This window comes from Somniosus microcephalus, chromosome 6, assembly GCF_052327205.1.
Source record: "Somniosus microcephalus isolate GS21.2 chromosome 6, FLI_Smic_1.0, whole genome shotgun sequence".
In the NCBI taxonomy this organism is placed as follows: Eukaryota; Metazoa; Chordata; class Chondrichthyes; order Squaliformes; family Somniosidae; genus Somniosus; species Somniosus microcephalus.
Genome location: NC_140992.1, coordinates 262,663,477 through 262,685,078, shown reverse-complemented (window position 1 = coordinate 262,685,078; position 21,602 = coordinate 262,663,477). Strand labels below are relative to the sequence as shown.

The 21,602-nt window shown below is 44.9% G+C and overlaps 1 protein-coding gene across 1 annotated transcript in view; it reads left to right on the top strand.

Annotated features, from left to right (window-relative positions):
- The window catches only part of LOC147116710 (dynein light chain roadblock-type 2-like), a gene marked incomplete at its 5' end in the record, with an annotated part of 47,605 nt that overhangs the window by 20,049 nt on the left and 5,954 nt on the right, over nt 1-21,602 (top strand).

The following is a 21,602-nucleotide window of genomic DNA, read 5'->3' as shown; positions in this document are numbered from 1 at the left end:
TTGGCATGAAAGTTTACAGAGAACCATATTGCCAAAGCTTACATAGCAAAAAGGTACAGTTTTCCAACATTCTGTAGGTGTCAATCGATTTGACATTTGTTGGGTATATACAATATTACTTTTAAACAATATTAATTTTAAACAGTCTTTCTACTTCATTTGGTACGTTCAATATTAATTTTAAACAGTCTTACTTTTAAACAGTCCTCAGGTTGTGACATGTTGTTACATATTTAGCCCCAAGGTATGGTCTGTCTCCTTCTCCTAGGACTAATCTCAATTTTGAAAGATCATCCAATTCCTTGAAATCTGGGGTTGTTTGGCTTAGCTTGTTGAATAATATGTTTCTTGATGTGTTGAATTTTTCGCATTTTAGGAGGAAATGCATTTCTGTTTCAACCTCGCCAGCCAGACATTGATCGCATATTCTATTCTCTCTAGGCTGCCAGGATTTCTTGTATCTGCCTTTTTCAATTTCCAGTTGGTGGTCGCTTAGTCTGTACCTGGTGAGGGTCTGTCTCTGTTTTGTGTCTCTGATGGTCGTGAGGTAGTCTGCCAGTTTATATTCTCTTTTTAGGGCCCGGTAACATTCTAATCTGCTTTGGCTTTCGGTTATTTTGTTCCAATGTTCCAGGTAGGTTTCTTTGCATTTTTTAATGATTTGGTTCACTCGGATTGGTGTTTGGACGGCTGTGTTGGTCTGGGGCTGGTCAGGGTCCGGCTGAGTACTTAGTTTCAGTAGCAGCTGACTCAGGGGACTCTTTTCTGGGTTTAGCTCTTGGGTCTGAAAGGCTTTGAAATGAAGGGTGTCTGGGGAGCTAGATTTGAGGTGATTTAGGAAGTTTAGTGCTCGTTTTTGGATGTTTATTATCAGTGGGTATCTGCCTAGTTCGGCTCTGCATGCATTTGTTGGCGTTTTTCTTTGGGTGCGAAGGATGCTTCGGCAGAATTCTGCATGTAGGGCTTCTATTGTGTGTTTTTCCCATTTAGTGTAGCTTTGGTGATTTAGCGGCCCCATACTTCACTACCGTACAGTGCAATGGGCAGGATTATGCTGTCAAAAATTTTGAGCCAGATTTTGATTGGGATTTGGATGTTGTAGAATTTTCTTTTTATTGCATATAGGGCTCTTCGGGCTTTTTCTTTTAGTGCATTCACTGCTATGCTGAAGCTCCCTGATGCTGTAATAGTTAGACCAAGGTAGGTGTAGCTCATAGTGTGTCTATAGTGGTATCACTGAGGGTAAACTGGTATTTGTTTTCCTGACATCTGGGTCTTTTCTGAAAAATCATGATGTTGGTTTTCTTTAGATTTTACTGTTAGAGCCCAATTTTGGCAGTATTTGTCGAGTAGGTCTAGTTGTTGCTGTAATCCCTGTTCTGTGGGAGACAGCAGAACCAGGTCGTCCGCATAGAACAGGGACTTCACTTCTCCATCCAGGAGACGGAGACCTGGTGACTCGCTTTGCTCCAGCATGTCTGCTAATTCATTTATTTATATGTTGAACAGGGTCGGGCTCAAATTGCAGCCCTGCCGGACGCCTCTTCTCTGGGTGAAGAAATCGGTGCGTTTGTCTCCAATTTTGACCCCGCATTTGTTTTTCAGATACATTGATTTAATAAGGTCATAGACTTTGCCCCCTATTCCACACTGAAGAAGTTTATAATAGAGCCCTTCGTGCCATATAGAGTCAAAGGCTTTCTTGAAGTCGATGAAACAGGCGAATATTTTCCCATTTTTTGTTTGGTGTTTATGTTTTTCAATGAGGGTGTGAAGGGTATAGATATGGTCGGCGGTGCGGTGTTTTGGAAGAAAGCCTATTTGGTTTTTTCTGAGGATATTATGTTTGTTAAGAAAATCAAGTAATCTACTATTTAGAATACTGCAGAATAACTTCCTAGACAACTGTTGACACAGATGCCGCGGTAGTTATTTGGGTCTGATTTGTTTCCACTTTTATATATGGGGGAGATTAGTCCTTGGCACCAGATATCGGGAAAACAGCCCGAGCGTAATATGATGTTGAATAGTTTGAGTATCGCACTCTGCATCTCCATATTGCTGAACTTTAGCATTTCATTTTTGATGTTGTCTGGGCCACAGGCTTTCTTTAGGTGGAGAGATTTTGTTTTTGTGGCCAGTTCTTTCCATGTGATTGGGGAGTCTAGAGGGTTTTGGTTGTCTTTAATTGTTGCTTCTAATGTGTGGAGTTTTTCTGTGACCTGATGTTGACTTGGGTTTGATTTGTTTTTTGGATGTCTTTGTAGAGGTTTTCAAAATGTGTTCTCCAGATGTCGCCATCTTGGATTGGTAATGCTTGCGATTGTGTTGTACTCGGGTTATTCCACATTTCCCAGAATTGTTTTGGATTGTGGAGTTTTCAATTTCTTCGAGTATTTTGTGGGTATAGTTTTGTGTTTTGTTCCTAATGGTGTGTTTATATCTTTTGAGGGTTTCATTGTATCTAGTACGTAGGTCCGGATTGTTTGGTTGCCGATGCTTTTGGTTTGATATTTTTCTCAGGGTCTTTTCTGGCATTTTGCATTCGTGGTCAAACCATTTCATATTTTTATTTTGTCTTTTGTGATGCTTCCTCTTCTGTTTCACGAGGTCGGCTTTTACAGCTGCCTCATGGAAGATCATATTTATATCCTCTATGGCCGTGTTTACACCATCTCTCCCCTCTCTCGGTCTCTCTCTCTCTTTCCCCCTCTCTCTCTCTCTCTCTTCCCCCCTCTCTCTCTCGTCTCTCGTCTTCCCCCTCTCTCTCTCTCTCTCTCTTTCCCCCTCTCTCTCTCTCTCTCTTCCCCCCCTCTCTCTCCCCCTCTCTCTCTCCCCCGGCTCTCTCTCCCCTCTCTCTCTCTCCCCCCCTCTCTCTCTCCCCCCTCTCTCTCTCCCCCTCTCTCTCTCTCCCCCCTCTCTCTCTCCCCCCTCTCTCTCTCTCCCCCCTCTCTCTCTCTTCCCCCTCTCTCTCTCTCTTCCCCCTCTCTCTCTCTCTCTTCCCCCTCTCTCTCTCTCTCTCTCTCTCTCTCTCTCTCTCTCTCTTCCCCCTCTCTCGCTCTCGCCCTGCCCCCTCGCTCTCGCCCTGCCCCCTCGCTCTCGATTTCAATTCAATTCGCTTTATTGGCATGACAAGTTACATCTTATGTTGCCAAAGCATCGGAAAACATTCATGTTTGTTCACAAAAATACAGATCTATCCATACAGTGTATAAACAGATATATCCCAGAGTGTATAAATATATACTTTCATATAAGAAAAAGAGTATATATAAATTATATTTACTGGTTGTCCCTCTGTTTATGGCAAGCTGTAACATAGTGTGCCGCTAAGGTTACACAATTTCTCTCTTCCCCTAGTAGGTATGGGAGTTTTTGGTCATCATTCAAATTTCTGAATTCCGGGCATATTTTTGTGAATTTTGGGTAGAAATTCTCCCTTATGCCCTGATATTTTCTACAAGCTGTGAGGAAGTGCATCTCTGTCTCCACCACTCCTCTGTCTGCAGTGAGAGCATATCCTGTCCTCTCTTGGTAGCTGGTCTGTCTGTCTACCTTTTTCGATCGCCAGGTTATGTTTACTAAGTCTGTACATTGTCAAAGTTTTTTCTCAGTTTGCTATCCTTTACCATGGTCAGGTAATCAGCTATGTTGTATTGTCTGTTTAGGGCCAAGTAGCAATTGAGTTTGCTTTGGGTTTTTGTTGTTTCTGTCCAATATGACAGATATTTTTCCTTTTGCTTAGCGACGATTGTGTTGGGTCGAATTCTTTCTGTTACCCTGTCACTGTCCTGGGGCTGGTTATTGTTAGTAGTGTTAGTAGTTACTTCACTGAGTCCCAGGACTAGTTGACTGAGGGTATTCTTCTTTATGGTCCTCTCTTGGCATTTCAGGGCTTCGTAATGATAGCATTGGGGGTTGCTGATTTCTAGGTGTTTCCAAATTTGGTGGCTCTTTTTTGGATAGTGATTATTAATGGATATTGGCCTAGTTCCGCCCTGCATGCATTGTTTACTGTTTTCCTTTGAGTCCGGAGGATACTTTTACAGAATTCTGCATGTAGGATCTCAATTGGGTGTTTTGTCCCATTTTGCAAATTCTTGATGTGTTAGCGGGTCCCCACACCTCACTGCCATAGAGTGCAATTGGTTCAATTACTGATTTGAAAATTTTGAGCCAAATGCTAATTGGGATTTCTATTTGGATTGATTTTTTAATGGCATAGAAAGCCCTTCTTGCTTTCTCTTTCAGTTCATTCACAGCCAGTTTGAAATTTCCCGTAGAACTGATTTTTAAGCCCAAGTATGTGTAGTTAGTGGTTTGTTCAATTTTGGTTGTTCCTAGTGTGAAATTTATTTTGGGTCCCTGATGTCTGGATCTTTGCTGGAACACAAGGACTTTGGTTTTTAGGGGATTTATTGTCAGGGCCCAAGTCTGGCAGTACGACTCCAGCAGATCCAGGTTCAGCTGTAGACCCTCCTTAGTTGGTGACAGCAGAACCAGGTCGTCTGCATAGAGGAGGAATTTAACCTTGGATTCATATAGGGTGAGGCCGGGTGCTGTAGATTGTTCAAGTAGTTTTGCCAATCCATTTATGTACATATTAAAGAGTGTCGGTGAGATTGGCAAGCCCTGCGTCACCCCCCGCCCCTGTGGGAAGTATTTTGTTTGTCTCCAATTTTAACTGCACATTTGTTGTTTGTATACATTGATTTAATTACATCATATGTTTTTCTCCCTACCCCGCTTTCGATAAGTTTCAGGAGTAAACCGTCATGCCAGATGGAGTCGAAAGCCTTCTGGAAATCTATAAAGCATGCGTAGATTTTGCTTTTGTTTTGATGAACGTGTTTGTCAATTAGGGTCTGTAGGGTGAAGATATGATCGGATGTTCTATAGTTTGGCAGGAATCCAATTTGGCTTTTACTCGAGACATTGTGCTCCTCAAGGAAGTTTATAAGTCTTTTGTTTATGATGCTACAGAATACCTTCCCCAGGTTACTGTTTACACAGATGCCTCGATAGTTATTTGGGTCGACTTTGTCCCCACTTTTGTATATGGGCGTTATGAGTCCTTTGTTCCAGATATCAGGGAAGTAACCGACACTCAGAACCAAGTTGAAGAGTTTTAGGATAGCCAGTTTCATTTTATCCTCTCGCTTAGTATGCCGTCTGCCCCGCAAGCTTTTCCTGGTCGCAGGTCCTTGTGTTTTTCAAAAAGTTCTTTTTCTGTTATTATGGAGTCTAGCGGGTTTTGGTTATCTTTTATGGCCATTTCGAGCTTTTCCAGTTTTTTGCATATTTGGTATTGCTCTGGGCTTAGTGTGTTTTTCTGGTATAATTTTTCAAAATGGTTTTCCCATGTGTCTCCGTTTTGAATGGCCAATTCGTCATGTTGTTTTTTGTGTAATGTATTCCAGTTGTCCCAGAAACAATTGGAATCAATGGATTCCTCAATGGAGCTGAGTGTATTCTTAATATACTGCTCTTTCTTGGTTCTGAGTGTTTTTGTATTGTGTTAGTGCCTGACAATAAGTAAGGCGTAATTCCTCGTTTTCTGGCTGTCTGTGTTTTTGGTTTGATATTTTTCTGAGTTTTTTCCTCATGTTCTGGCAATCTGAGTCAAACCATTTTTTGTAGTTTTTTGTTTTGGGTTTATTTTTGCGAACTTTCAAGTTTGACATTGATGCCAAATTATCAAAAATATTATTTAGGTTATTCACTGCCCGGTTTATGCCTTCTTTATTGTGTGTGTATGTATTTTCCAGAAAGGTGTTCAAGAGAGCTTGAGTTGATTGATTGCTAATTGCTTTCTGGTATTTTTCTGTGCTGTTTTTGGCCCATCTGTAGGATTTTTTAATGTTGTGCAGCTTACTGGGTTGTGTTTCTGTGTTGGTTGTTTCTGTTCTTTTAAGATATGCAGTAATTTGACTGATCTGACAGTGTTGTTTGTGGTTTGACTGTGAATGCTCTGAAAGAGGATGGGTCCAGATCTGTAGCTAGGTAAAGGCTAGCTCAGACAGTAAATGGGTGACCAAAAGGCAGGGTAAAGGCAGGAAGGTAGTGCAGGAGTCACCTGCGGTCATCTCCCTCCAAAACAGGTTTACCGTTTTGGGTACTGTTGGGGGAGATGACTTATCAGGGGAAGGCACCAGCAGCCAGGTTCAGGGCACCATGACTGGCTCTGCTGCACAGAAGGGTGGGAAAAAAAGGGATAGGGCTATAGTGATAGGGGATTCAATTGTAAGGGGGATAGATAGGAGTTTCTGTGGCCGAGACCGAGACTCCAAGATGGTATGTTGCCTCCCTGGTGCAAGGGTCAAGGATGTCTCGGAGCGGGTGCAGAGCATTCTGAAGGGGGAGGGGGATCAGCCAGTTGTCGTGGTACATGTAGGTACCAACGATGTAGGTAAAAAGAGGGAGGAGGTCCTACAAGCTGAATTTAGGGAGTTAGGAGCTAAATTGAAAAGTAGGACCTCAAAGGTAGTAATCTCTGGATTGCTACCAGTGCCACGAGCTAATAAGTTTAGAGAGAGTAAGATAGATAAGCTAAATACGTGGCTTGAGCAGTGGTGCAAGGGAGAGGGATTTAAATTCTTGAGGCATTGGAACCAGTTCTTGGGGAGGAGTGACCTGTACCAAGGGGACGGTCTACACCTGAGCTGTGAGGGAGCCGATGTCCTCGGGGTAATATTTTCTAGGGCGGTTCGGGAGGATTTAAACTAATTTGGCAGGGGGATGGGAACCTAGATAGTGGAAAAGAGGGAAGTCATATGAAGTCAGAAATAGATGGTAGAAAGGTGAGAAGCAATAAGCAAAGGAGAGAAACACAAAGGGCCAAACTAATTCATAATGAGAGTGTGAAAAAAGCAAGCCTGAAGGCTTTGTATCTTAATGCTAGAAGCATTAGGAACAAGGTGGATGAATTAGTTGTGGAAATAGAGGTAAACAAGTATGATTTGATTGGGATTACAGAAACGTGGCTGCAGGGTGGGCAAGGCTGGGAACTTAACATCCAGGGATATACAATATTTAGGAAGGATCGGCAAAAAGGTAGGGGAGGTGGGGTAGCATTGCTGGTAAAGGAGGGGATTAATGCAATGGAAAGGAAGGATATTAACTCGGATGAAACGGAATCTGTATGGGTAGAAATGAGAAATAGCAAGGGGAGGAAAACGTTAGTGGGTGTGATATATAGGCCTCCAAATAGTAATATGGAGGTGAGGGAAGGCATAAAAAGGGAAATTAGAGAAGCGTGCGATAAGAGCACAGCTGTCATCATGGGTGACTTTAATTTACATATTGATTGGACTACCCAAATTAGTAAAAATTCTGAGGAGGAGGAATTCCTGGAATGTTTTCGGGACGGTTATCTGGACCAATATGTCGAGGAGCCGACTCGAGATCAGGCCATTTTAGACTGGGTATTGTGCAATGAGAAGGGACTTATCAACAATCTTCTTGTACGAGGCCCCTTGGGTCAGAGCGATCATAATATGATCGAGCTCTCAGTCGAGATGGAGAGTGAGGAAATTGCATCAGAGACTAAGGTCCAGAACTTAAATAAAGGGAATTACGAGGGTATGAGACGGGAATTGGGTAAGATTGATTGGGTGGTGTTTCTGGGGGGATTGACAGTGGATAGACAATGGCAAGCATTCAAAGATAGAATGGAAGAATTCCAGAACATGTTTATACCGGTTTGGCATAAAAATAAACCTAAAAAGGTGGCTCAACCGTGGATAACGAGGGAAATTAGGGACAGCATAAAATCAAAAAAAAGGGCATATCAACTGGCAAAAAAAAGCACCAGACCGGAAGATTGGGGGCAGTACAGGATACAGCAAAAGAGGACAAAGGGATTAATCAGGAAGGGGAAAATAGAATACGAAAGTAAACTTGCAGCAAACATAAAGACAGACTGCAAAAGCTTTTATCGGTATATCAGGAGGAAAAGACTGGTAAAATCCCAAGTCGGTCCCTTGCAGTCCGATTCGGGAGAATATATAATGGAGAATAAGGAAATGGCAGACCAATTAAACTCATACTTTGGTTCTGTATTCACAAAGGAGGACACAAATAACCTCCCAGGAATATCGGCAAACATAGGGACTAATGAGAGGGAGGAGCTGACAGAAATTAGTATCTCTAGGGATATGGTGTTGGGTAAGTTGAGGGGACTGAAGGCCGACAAATCCCCGGGGCCTGATAAACTACATCCTAGGGTACTTAAGGAGGTGGCCCTGGAGATAGCAGATGCTCTAAGGATCATCTTCCGGAACTCCATTGACTCGGGAACAGTACCCGTGGATTGGAGGGTAGCTAATGTTACCCCAATATTTAAAAAGGGGGGTAGAGAGAAAGCAGGGAATTATAGACCAGTAAGCCTTACATCGGTTGTGGGCAAAATGCTAGAGTCCATTATTAAGGATAAAATAGCGGAGCACTTGACAAATGGGGAAAGGATCGGACAGAGTCAACATGGATTTACAAAGGGTAAATCGTGTTTGACTAATCTGCTGGAATTTTTTGAGGAAGTAACTGGTAAAATAGATGGGGGAGAGCCAGTGGATGTGGTGTACCTTGACTTCCAGAAAGCCTTCGATAAGGTTCCACACAAAAGATTATCATGCAAAATTAAGGCTCATGGGATTGGGGGCAAAGTATTAACGTGGATAGAGAACTGGCTGGCGGATAGAAAACAAAGAGTTGGAATAAACGGCTCGTTTTCGGAGTGGCAGGCAGTGACCAGCGGGGTGCCGCAAGGATCTGTCCTGGGACCCCAGCTGTTCACAATATATATAAATGATCTGGATCAGGGAATTGGATGCAATATTTCCAAATTCGCTGACGACACTAAACTAGGAGGAGGGGTGGGCTCTGATGAGGATGTCAGGAGGCTACAGTGCGATTTGGACAGGTTGGGGGAATGGGCGGATACGTGGCAGATGCACTATAATGTGGATAAATGCGAGGTTATCCACTTTGGGGGTAAAAACAGGAGGGTAGATTATTATCTAAATGGCAATAGATTGGGAGATGGGGAAGTGCAGAGGGACCTGGGTGTTCTTGTGCACCAGTCACTGAAGGAGAGCATGCAGGTGCAACAGGCGATTAAGAAGGCAAATGGTATGTTGGCCTTCATATCAAGGGGGTTCGAGTATAGGAATAGGGATACCTTACTACAGCTGTACAAGGTGCTGGTGAGACCGCATCTGGAGTATTGTGTACAGTTTTGGTCGCCCCATCTGCGGAAGGATGTTCTTGCCATGGAAAGAGTGCAGCGGCGATTCACCAGGCTGATACCTGGAATGGCGGGAATGACCTACGAGGAGAGATTGAATAGTTTGGGCTTGTACTCACTGGAGTTTAGAAGATTGAGAGGGGATCTCATCGAAACATATAAAATTATGGCAGGCCTGGACAGGCTGAATTCAGAGAGAATGTTTCCAATGGCAGGGGAGCACAGAACCAGGGGCCACAGTCTAAAAATAGCGGGCAAATCATTTAAAACAGAGATGAGGAAGAATTTCTTCACTCAGAGTGGTGAGCCTGTGGAATTCCCTGCCACAGAGGGCTGTGAAGGCTAATTCAATAAATATTTTCAAGAGAGAATTGGATATATTTCTGAAGGCTAAGGGGATTAAGGGTTACGGAGAAAAGGCGGGGACGGGGTACTGAACTGGTAAGATCAGCTAAGATCTCAGATGAAGATCAGCCATGATCTCATTGAATGGCGGAGCAGGCTCGAAGGGCCGAATGGCCTACTCCTGTTCCTATCTCTATGTAATCATATAGTCTACGGTGCTGAAGCCAAGAGGTGAGCGATAGGTGGATCTTCCTAGGTAGTCTCCCATGAACCTACTGATACGCTTATCAATTACTCCATAAAAGACGATGAATCAGGAAGGAGATGAAAAGGCTTTTATTAACTAGAGAACAGAGCATGCCTCTCGTGGGTGGCTGGTTCCAAGAAGGAAGTGAGTCGGCGAAACCCCCACCTTTATTCCTGGTCATGTGGGCGGAGTCAGCTGAGGCATGCCTTGGTACACAGCGCCACCCAGAGGTAACAATATACAATAACAGTGGTTTACCACACCTACCATTGACTATGTACAGACCCAGGCTTCGACAGAGCTGCAGGAACTGTTTTCCGTTAGCATTTGTCTGTTTGTCGCAGTTATGCCTGTGTGGATGGAAAGGGAGATCAAAGTGGTTATTCCCAAATATGTAATTATTCCTCTGATTATTGGTGAAGCCTGGTTCTTCGCCAGTTCTTGAGTTGAGGTCACCACAGATCAACACATTTCCCTGGGCCTGGAATTGGATAATCTCCCTCTCTATGTTGGAGAAGGTGTCCTCTTTGAAGTACAGGGATTCTGTCGGGATATAGTGTGTAAATGAAAACATCTTGCATGCTAGAGATGATGCCCCTCTTAATTTTGAGCCATAAGTGGTTTTTGCCCTTTTTTATAAATTTAATGTAATTCCTAAGCTCTGCTTTAAGCCAAATCAGTATGCCTCCAGATTCTCTGCCCTGGGTTACTCCTGGCAGTTTATTGGAGGGGACCACCAGCTCTGTGTACCCATGGGGACAGCCAGTGTGCCCTTCTCCTCTACACCAGGTTTCCTGTAAAAAGATAATATCTAGATCTTTAATTTCATCTAGGAACTCTGGGGTCCCACTCTGCATGCCAAGCATAGAAGAGCGTAGACCTTGAATATTCCAGATTGAGATATATAAGGATTTCATGCTAAAATTGATCTTTTACTGTGATGGGTTAAAATATGATAAATAGTGATATGTGTTTGCCGTGTCTAAATGGGGAAAAAAGAATATTTCAATTGCCTATAAATGCTGAGGATAATTGGTTACAACTCTTTCTAACAACTAGTCCTTATTTTTTCTGATCCATAAGGTGGGAGTAGATGCTGCTGATCGTCTGCATTATGTCTCTTAATGGATTGTCTCTCTGTGGTATTGCGTACGCCCTGAGCACCTCTCCCTCTGCCTGGTTGGGGGTGGTCCTGTTCCCCTGTAGGGCAGGAGTGGTGCAGGTCCGACATTGTTGTTGTGCGTGGGGATCCTCTTTGTTCCCGGTTGGTGTGGTGGTGGTCTCTGTAGTAGTCCTGATCTGTATCCCGTTGGTCTTTGGTGGTCGGGGGGGGTCCTCTTGGAGTCTGGGTGTGGACCCGGTTAAAAGCGACGTCCTTCAGGGCCTTCGCAAAGACCGACATTCGCTTCCTGTGGATGTGGATATGGACGTGGTCGTGAAGACATTCCACATCGAGGGTGGGGTGTTGGGCCAGGTGCACGTTATGTTTTAATTCACAGTCTCTTGCTATGCTTGCATTTACCTCATGGATTGTTTTGTTGTTGAAGTCTCCTCGGCAATAGTGTGGAAACAGTGATTCTAGTGTTTGGGAAGGTGTCGCTTGCCTTCTCAATCACTGATCCGAGCGATGTTGCTACCCTTTTCTGCTGGGCCCTTAGGTCATTTGTGCCGGTGTGTATTATTATGTGTTGGGGGGAGCCTAATTGGGTTTTGGTCAGCCATTCTAGGGCTCTGTCTGTTGTTGGGCACCAGATCTTTTCTACTTTACGTCTAGGGAAGAGCTTTTTCTCCCAGAGGAATTTCCCATTTGAGTCTGAGTATTACGATGTCAGCCTTGTTGGTGTTTACTGGCTGGTGGTTTTCGTCTGGACTCGCAGGTTGTGTGTTTGACTGGGGTGGTCGTGTCTGGTGTGTGCGTTCCTCTTGTGAGCGGCTCGGCTGTGGTTCGAAAGTGGTGGGGGCAGACTGGGCTTCAGTGTGCTGGTCGGTCTGTGTGGTTCCCCCGTATTGTGGGTCTGCTGTTGTTCAGTGTGAGAGTGCAGCTGCTCAGTCAGGCTCTGTACTGTCTTATCTCTAGCCTCTGGCTGCTGGGCTAATGCTGCTATCTCTCCCCTGTGGCTCTCTTTGTCTTTCTGCAGCTCTTTCACCTGCTTCCCAAGTAAGTTCAGCTCTCTCCTGTGTCTCTCACTCACTCGTTTTTGTTCCTGTTTTATTGCTGAAATGCTGTTTTCTTGGTCGGTTTTCAGTTTAAGGAACTCCTCTAAGTTTAACCAGCTGTGTCTCCAGCTGGCTAAATTTCTCCTTTAGGTTTACCGGGCTGTGGGACCTCAGCGTGTGTGCCTGGTCGGAGCTGGAGGGCTCACTCACTTCCTGGCTAGGCTGCTTTTCTCTTGGTGAGCTGGAGGTGGTAGGGGGAAGAGTGTGTGGCTTTCTCCCTGGTATTTCTGCTGGGGCTGGTCAAATGTACCATGGGGTTGTGGGGCCCCAGGGTGTGTGCCTGGTCAGAACTGTGTGGCTTGCTCACCTGGCCAGGTTGATTTACTCCTGGTGAGCTGTAAGTGGTGGTGGTGGTGGTGGGGGGGGGGGGAGTGAGTGTGTGTGGCTTTTTCCCTGGTAGTTACCCTGGGGCTGGTCCTTCCTTTCTCAATTATTTCTCTCAGTTTCTGGAAGGCCGTTTCAAAGTCTTTGAGGTTGCCTTGCACCATTATTGTACCGTTTCTGTACATGTTGACCGTCGTGGTTTCACTACCAGGGTCCCCTGATTTCCTTATTTTCTGTTTGGACCCATTAGCGTTTTTTTCCTGCTTAACCCTGGGATAGTGTATGTTTATTGCTTTGATCCAAGCCGCTGACTGATCTGAGTAAAAAATGAGATTACTCATGTTCCCATTGCTGTCAGTCAGCAAAGAGTTTCTGGCTTTGCTCTCAGCTGCTGTTGCTTGAGCGATTTTGTTTTTTTTTGTGGGGAAGCTGGAAGGGGTTGCTCTCAGTGTGCCACGGGAGCTGCTGCGGCTCCTCTGACTTGCTCATTTTTAGTAGAAATAGTAAAAATTATTGCTGACCTTCGAGTAAACTTTTCTGGGGCCCTGGGTTTGGTGTTTCCCTCTCCCGACTCGCGGACTTCCCAGGCCCCGGACTCGCTCGCTCTCCAGGTTGTTTCGCGGTGCCTCCGGGCTGTTCCCCCTCTCCGACCCCGTGGTCCCTGGGCCTCGGCTCCCGGGTTCACCCTTCCCAGGCCCCGTCCTCACTGTCCTGGTCTGCGTCTGTGAGCCGCTGTTTCCCGGTGCCTCCGGGCTGTTCCCCTCCCCCACCGAGGTCTCTGGGCCTCTGTTTTGGCCTGGCTCCTTGGGCCTTTCCCTGGCTTCAGGCTCCCTCCCCGGGCCCTGTACTCACTGTCTTGGTCTGCGTCTGGGAGCCGGTGCCTCCGGGCTGCTCCCCTCCTCCTCAGAGGTCTCTGGGCCTCCGTCTCGGCCTGGCTCCTCAGGCCTTTCCCGGGCTTCTGGCTCCGCGCTCGGGCTCTGTGTTGCGGCCGCCGCTCGGGCTCTGCCTTGGTGCCTCGCTCTCCCGGTTTTTCCCTGGGTTTATTCCTTTCCTCCTTCTGTCCCTTTGCTTTCCTCGTCTCCTCCTCCTCCTCTTTCTCTTTCTCTTTTTTCCTCCTCCTCCTCCTCTTTCTCTCCTCCTCCTCCTCTCTCCTTTTCTCTCTCCCCTCACATTTCTGGCTCTGTTCAGTCCCTTGTGCCATCTGACTTGTTCTCATCAGCACAAAGCAAACAATGAAACTACAGCATATCTAAAGTATTGCAGTACAGCCTCTGGTGAGAGCAACATGTTATGTTAGTGAGGGGAAAAAAGAAGTAAAAATGAAAAACCTGGAGAAATTACATTTATGCAATGAAAGGGGTTCTGTGGCTTGTTTGGTATCATTTCTTGCAGGGCCACGGAACCCCATTGTAATAGTGCATCTTGGACTGTAGCAATAAACTATTGGGTGCCTCTCTGTGTAAGCGAGTAACACTATGTCTGCATCTCAGGATAATGGGATGCAAGTCCACTGGCACAGTTTAGTTCTCCACATAGTGGGCCAGAAATTCCAGGCCAGAAGCGTGAGTACGGTCGGGTTACTCACGCATCTGGCCGTTGGAAATGCCGGCGTTCAGCAGGAACAGCGCATGCGGGGAACGCCGGCATTTCCAGACCCGAGGTCTATTCACAGCGCGTGCGACTGCACAGGCAGCGCTTGCGCAGTGAACTTTGTAGATTTCACTGATGGATTCAGTGAGGGTAAGTCCCCAGAACTTGCACTTAAAAAAAGCAAGTGTAAAGTTGTTCATTGGCTGGGGAAGGAGATATATTTTATGGAGGAGCTTATGAAATGCAATATTTAGGTTTGGGAAAGGGAGGGAAGTTATTTTAAGAAATTTTAACGAAGTTTTAAACTTTAATTTTTTTTTTTAAACGGGTTTTCAGAACGGTAGGTAGAAGGAGCAATTGTGGCTGTGTGAATGGAATGTGAGAATGAGTTATGTATGTATGTATGTCCACATATATTCCTTTACGTATATGTATGTATGTTTTATATTCCTTTACTAATGTGTATGAATGTATATTTTTAATTATGATTTTCCAATAAGTTACTTTCTCTGAAAGTCATAATTAAATAATACATTCATACACATAAGTAAAGGAATATATACATAACACGCAAAGGAATATATACAGACATACATACTTTCAGAAGCTCCACGATAAGAAATATCTTCCTCCACAGCCTCTGGAGCAACTGTACCCATGCTTTTTTCATGTGTAAGTTGTAATGACTGGACCTCACTGAAAGCATTAATGAAAGCGGCGAATTATACTGCGCACGCGCTGCCTGTGCAGTCGCACGCGTTCTGCCTCTGAACCCCTTCGTTCAGAGGACAGGAAATGCCGGTTTTCCCCACATGCACTGTGCATGCTGAAAACCGGCATTTCATCCGGCCAGATGCGTAAGTACCCCGACCGTACTAGCGCGTTTGGAAGGGAATTACTGGGCCAACATTTTACATGTCAATAAAATAAAAAATTTAACACTTGCACAACTTGCCCCCTCGCATCTGCGACTGAGGGTCCAAGGAGGTGCATTGCGCAAGAGGTCATCATCGTACGTATCCTCACACTGTTCCCTTTGGGGAACTGTATGAAGTGGTGGAAGGATTTATGGCCGTGATTAACGCTCATTCCGTGACCGTAACCATCTTTGAACCAGCCATTAGGGTGGTTAGTCCTATGGCGGGCGGGTTTTACGGGCTCCCACAACCCATCTGAGGGGGGGGGTGGTGCGGTGTCGAAGTTTCGACTGTTCAATAAGACTCTGTGAAACAAAGTGATCGTCAAAGGCAGACTTTATTTAACTACTTGCTAGCAAGGGGAGCTTCACATAGGCAATGGCTATCGTGACTTCTCCGAATACATGGACAACAGCACCTCTTTTTATACACAAAGATCAAAACACTTTATCATATGACATGGTATGGTATTGAGACACAATTAATAACATTAAGAAAGAGATGAGTAAGGAATGTTTAAGGTCAACAAGAAGATGACTAAAGGGTCAGCGGAGCCTCAGTGTCTTAAGATAAGGTTAGTCAATAGATAATCAAAAAGTCATGATGCAGGAATACCTTTAGATAAAGTTAATTAATTTTATACAATGGAGACGGTTTGTCTCTCACTTTGGTTCTGGACATTCATACGAATGTTTACAGTACATGTCCTTCGGTTATCATGCTTTTTGTTCTGCTAAGCTTATCTTGTTTATGGAACTGTCTAGCCTGCAAGCTACAAAGGAGTCACATCCTCTTCCTTAAACCGCTTCCTAATATGGGCCTGCCCGTTTCCCCATATGTTATACTGTGTGAAGCCATTTTGGCCTGTTGAAACAGTTCCAGACTCCATTTTAATATAAGAGAGTATGTGTGCTTATTTTATACTAATATGTGTGGATATATATTTCTATGCTGATGCACTTCTACATTCCCCCATTTTGTCCTACCTAGGACAATATAGCCCACATTAATTCTTTCAGTCCCTTTTGTCGGTCCTCGTGCCAAATTTAAATTTTGGCCTAAGGATACCGACTTCATTTCCGTTTTGACCATCCCCGGGATAATACCTGTATTGATGGCTGACCTTATCTAAGATCGTCTCTCCTCTCTTGTCTATCCTAATTGTTAAAATCGTATTTTGTCCAACCGTATCATCTCTTCACGAAAGGGATTGTCCTGATCTCCCTCCATAAGCGGAAAGCATCGCCAGCCCATAGCGACTTACTGGTTTTATTAAACACCTTGGTCCATTCTAGTAAAAACGTTCCCTGCTTGGTCAGACCAGGAATAGGTGGTTGCCACGTGACTGTTTGATTGCAGGAACTCTCTCCTATTCTCTGTCCAACCTTCCTCCCTACCTTGACCTCCTTTTTAAGGCATAACGACCCTTGCGGTCTGCCAACTCCTGAGGTGTTAGTTAAGGAGAGGAAGGGGGCGCTCGAGTATGGTTATAATTGGGTTGATACCATCCCTGGAAGGTGGTCAGATTATAACCTGCTGATCTCCACTGAATCATATCCATGGTTCTGTCTGGGTTGCCTGAACTATTTCGCCTTATGATCCATTCTGCTGTTTCGGAAATATTAAAGGGAATAGATCTTAGTGGGATTCCTCCTGTGGTGTGAATGGGTATGTGGGCACAGACCCAGCAACTAGATCTACCACTATCCTTAGCATGCTCGTAAGCCATATACAGAAAAGTGTTAACATGTAATTCTCGTTTCTTTCGGGGTTCTTCAATATATCTCTGACAGTTTACGTATACCATCTCAATTAGCACATACAGCGTAAACAATAATTTCATCGTCTCAAGTCTTTTTTTTTTTAAATGTCCCCGTCTGGTGCTTTCTTGCAATGGGATGCGTGTATCCAGGTCGGTCTTTCCTTGTTTTTAACAGCTGTGTTCGTTGTCAGGAGTACTTGGTATGGCCCTTCAAAGCGTGGTTGTAGTCCGTTCTTTCTTTTGAAGACCTTTACGTATACGTTATCTCCTGGTTCCAAGTTATGGCACCTTCCTTCCGCTGGTTCCGTTTGCACCTCTTTTACCTGCTGGTGAAAGCTGGAAATACATCTAGTTAATGCAATACAATAGTTTAACATGTTCTCATCCATTTTATGGATGTCCATTTGCTTAACCGTAAGTGACGCTGAAAATGGCAGTCTTAGGGGTCGTCCCATAACAATCTCTTGTGGCGATAGTCCGGTTGTCCTGTTAGTTGCTGCTCGCATTATCATCAATGCTAGGGGTAATAGTTCGACCCATTTAAGTCCAGTTTCATTGCAAAGTTTAGAAAGTTTATTCTTCAGCATACCATTATATTTTTCTACCAGTCCCGCTGACTGTGGATGATAGCTGCAGTAGAAGTCCATTGTCACTTGAAAGTTGTGCAGGTATACCAAATCGTGGTACAATTTCTTTTAACAAACATTTTGCAACGGTAACTGCATCATTTTTTTTTTACATGGAAAGGCTTCAATCCATCGTGAAAACACATCTACAATAACTAATACATACTTAAATCCTAAACATACCGGTAATTCAATAAAATCCATCTGTAAATGTACAAAGGGTCCTGTTGGATTTGGGTGGGAGGCAGCCTGTACCTATGGCGGGCGGGTTTTACGGGCTCCCACAACCCATCTGAGGGGGGGGGCCACCAACACCCACGGACGCAAGCATCCCGCTGGATGTCCACCCAGAATTTAAAGTTGGAGCTCCGACTCCACTTGCCGGGACTGTCTGGAGTGGGGTTCAAAACCCTACTCCTTCTGGCCCAGCGGCGGGGATGCTTACTGCTACGCAAAAGGCCCACTCCGCACAAAAGGTGACACCCATACGTTTCCTGCGCCTTTTCCCTCCCCGTGACTGGAGCCCTATGCTGCCATTTCACGTTGCTAATTGGATTGGGCCTTTGTCATAGCGGTAGGATCCCCGCCGCTGGGCCAGATCAGGGTAGGGTTTCGAACCCCGCTCCAGACAGTCCCGGCAAGTGGAGTCGGAGCTCCGGCTCTAAATTCTGGGTTGACATCCAGTGGGATATTTGCGTCCGTGGGTGTGGGTGGCCCCCCCTCCTTGTATAGCTTGTGGGAGCCCGTAAAACCCTCCCGCCATAGGACTAACCGCCCTAATGGCTGGTTCAAAGATGGTTACGGTCACGGAATGAGCGTTAATCATGGCCATAAATCCTTCCACCACTTCATACAGTTCCCCAAAGGGAACAGTGTGAAGACACGTATGACGACGACATTGCTAAATAAATAAATGGAATTAAAAAAATTCTTTTAGGGCTTTTAAAAGTCTTTAAATTGCTTTAATTCTGTTTAAAACTACTTCAGATTACTCAAAATAATGTAAACATTTTAAAAAGTTTATGAAAGTTACCAAAATCTTCAAAAAACTTCCAAAAACCTATTTAAACTGCTGCTTTGCATGTAAAAATGGTTAGCAGCTTGACAGAAACATTGGGGGCGTGTCCAGTGAAACTGAGACCTCAAGGGGCGTGTCTCACTTGCACTGCACGCTCCTGACTTCGCGCTGGCTGCACTCCTGGGCGGCGTGACGTCATACGCTGCCCGGGATTCTTCTTCTGGAAACACCAATTCCAGGCGTCCCTGGAGCTGATCGGCAGTAGCGCGGGGTAAGTGTAAATACGGGGCTTGCACGCGCTGCAAGCCCCGTTCTGGAATTTCTGGGCCAGTGAGTTTCTCCTCCCAGTCGTGCAGCTTTGGTGAGGCTTTACAGTAAAGCACCACTCTTCCTTTCCAGGAATTAGAATATCTCCGGGGAAAGTAAATCACGGATGCTCTTGTGCACCTCCTGATGTCAGACAAGTCTTCTGGCAGCATGGAGGCAGTGATGGCGAGGTACTGCAACGTGTCATCAGCATATACACTAAAACCTGTAAATTACAGACACCTTGGGGACTGGCTTCAGCTGTCCTTTTTATTTCAGGTGTCCTTATTTTCAAAATGGTCACTATAGGTACTGTATAAAATTTTCCCAACAACCTTGAAGAACCAGCTGAGATTATGATCAGGACCTAGGGTGGCCAGCTCTAGTTGGAGACAATCCTGGAGATTTCGCCACATGCCGCCTGACCGCACGCTCCCAGTCGCTATCGCTCTCCCCGAGCCCCCATTCCCCAGACTCCATCTCTCCCCGGATTGCTGACTCCTGAGCTCTCCGAGTTCCAGCCCTCTAGTGTTCCCGACACCAGCTGGTCCCGGCGCTCTGCGGCAGTGGGGGTGACGTCACAGAGGCGGGATATTATACAGTGTAGCCTCGTGCAGCCGGTGCCTGAATGTAAGCTGTTGGGGAGGTGGAGCAGTGTCCAGAGTTCATTCACCCTGCGAAGGGACAAACGGCAGCGCCGACATGCTTGCAAGAATTGGACATACAACTACATTTTCTCCCACGTTGCCAGAGAATTTGGGGGCAGAAAGGAAGCAAACTGAAAGGGGACGCGCTAGTGATCCTGACAGTGAAACTTCCAGCTTTGCAACATGCTGTGTCCATGTTTTAAGTTGTAATAGGGCTTGTTGCATTGAAGGCTGTCATAATTTGCAAGTGTGTGTTGTTTGAGTGCCTCTTGTATATTTTCTGGTTTTATTTCTAATTTCTTATGTGGCTCGGTGTCAAATTTTTGTCTTAACGCTCCTGTGAGGCGCCTTGGGACGTTTTACTATGTTAAAGGTGCTATATAAATAAAAGTTGTCGTTGTTTACCATGCGAGTTATACTGAGACTGTAGTTCATGACTTTGGTTAGGGCTGTTTTAGTGCTGTCGGGATGGAAGACAGAATCCCTCCAATTAAGCAGGGAGCTGCTTGCGAGGTGGACATGGATCAGTGAGGCAGCAACACATTCGAGGACCTTTGGATAAACTGTCCTTCCTATATTCATAGTCACTTCCTCAGAGAGGAAGAGGAGGTTGGAGATGGGATGGTTGTTGGAAAGGACAGCAAGGTGAAGGGTAGTGTTTTCCAGGGTAGATCTTGATTGCATTTGTAAGCAACTTGGGAGAATTTCCCCCCCCCCCCCCCAAGAGAGGAGGTGTTCAAAAAGTAGGAGGGTAAGGGGTTGTTGATGGTCAGAGTTACAAGGAATTGGTCAGAGGTAGCCTTGACTGAGATCGAGACTACGGAAACAGAGACCATTGGAGATGGTGCTGTTGTGGTGAGGCCCTGAATGATCTCCATGTACCAAAATACAACTCTCTTTAAAAATACTGCCTTGGTTTGTATCTTCCGGTATAATATGAAGGCTTATATGGAGTGAGCGGTTCCATCGTTCTAACTTTCAAATCTCCTCGCATTTAGAGCGCATTAAATTTTATCTTCATTTTTAATTTTAATAAAAATGATGTACTGCCAGATACATGGTTGTGGGGCATATTTTATTCCCACATAACAGATGTCCAGTTTGCAGGGAATGATGTTATGTTCAAATTTACAAATTTGGAACCTGAAATTTAATGGTAATCTACAGTTTGGGATGGTTTTAAGCCCTGTAACATTTAGTACAATATTCTAAATGGCCTATTTCTTAACCAGTATTGTGATCATATGCTACATTAGTTGGTGCTTTAATATCCCATGTGCACTCCGTTATTTGCTGAGTAAATGAGAACTATTGCAATCAAATTAAAGATGATGGTTATACCATTAAATTGTCCATGATCCTAATATAGTATTTCCTATGAGATTGCGCATGGAATGATGAAGGCAGCATTTTATTGAAGCTGTAGAATTTATTGAGGCAGTTTCCTGACACTTGGCTGTAAATTGCCTTACGAATCAGATAGCGGCGCTATTATTCGTCCTTCCCATCCCCAAGTTCCCCAGCTGCGATAAGCAGGCAACCTGTTAATGAGATGAAAACAGAAACACTTCAAATGCTCAGCAGCTCACCTCGCTTCTTAAAATAAAAAAAAAATGAAAGAGAATATTCAGTACAGGAAACTCTTTATTATCCGGCACCAACGGTTTATCAAACAGTCCGGATTACAGAGCGATATAGTTAAAAGGTACGAGAGCTCCGTACACAGCAACAAATCCAAGCTTCCCTGTTGCTTAGCAACATGTGCAGGAACTCCAGCCAGAGACCAAGCGCCCCTGTTGCTTAGCAACAAGTGCACGAACCCCAGTTACACAGCCACAGATCCAGGAACTGCCACTAATATGAAGTAAAACTTACCTGAACCTACTCCTGAAATTTGCCGGTTAACAGAGATTTCCGGTTATTTAGGTGCCGGTTAAAAGAGAGTTTCCTGTAATTTGGGTGCAGCCCAGGCAAAGGTTTTGTTGAAGGGTCGCACGTGAAGCGTTGGCTTTTCTTTTCTCCTTTCAGGTGCTGATTGCCCTGTTGCGCATTTCCAACATTTTCTGTTTTGATTTGATCTTGGCATTTTATATTCATTTTAAATCTCTCGGGCTGTTTTGACAATCGCATCCTGTCAGCAGGCACGAGATGATTTGTACAAAACACCTGGATTGACCCGCCCTCTTTCTTTCCTTCTGTGGTAAAGTGCCTTGTTCCACCATTGAACTTGCAACGTGAAGCCACAAGTATGGAGCCATGTTTTCCACTCTATTGTACAGGAAACTTTGGTTTATCCGGAGGTTGTATGTCCGGAAACCTCGATCTAACGGTAGAAATCAGCAGCCGTTTTGTTAGTTTT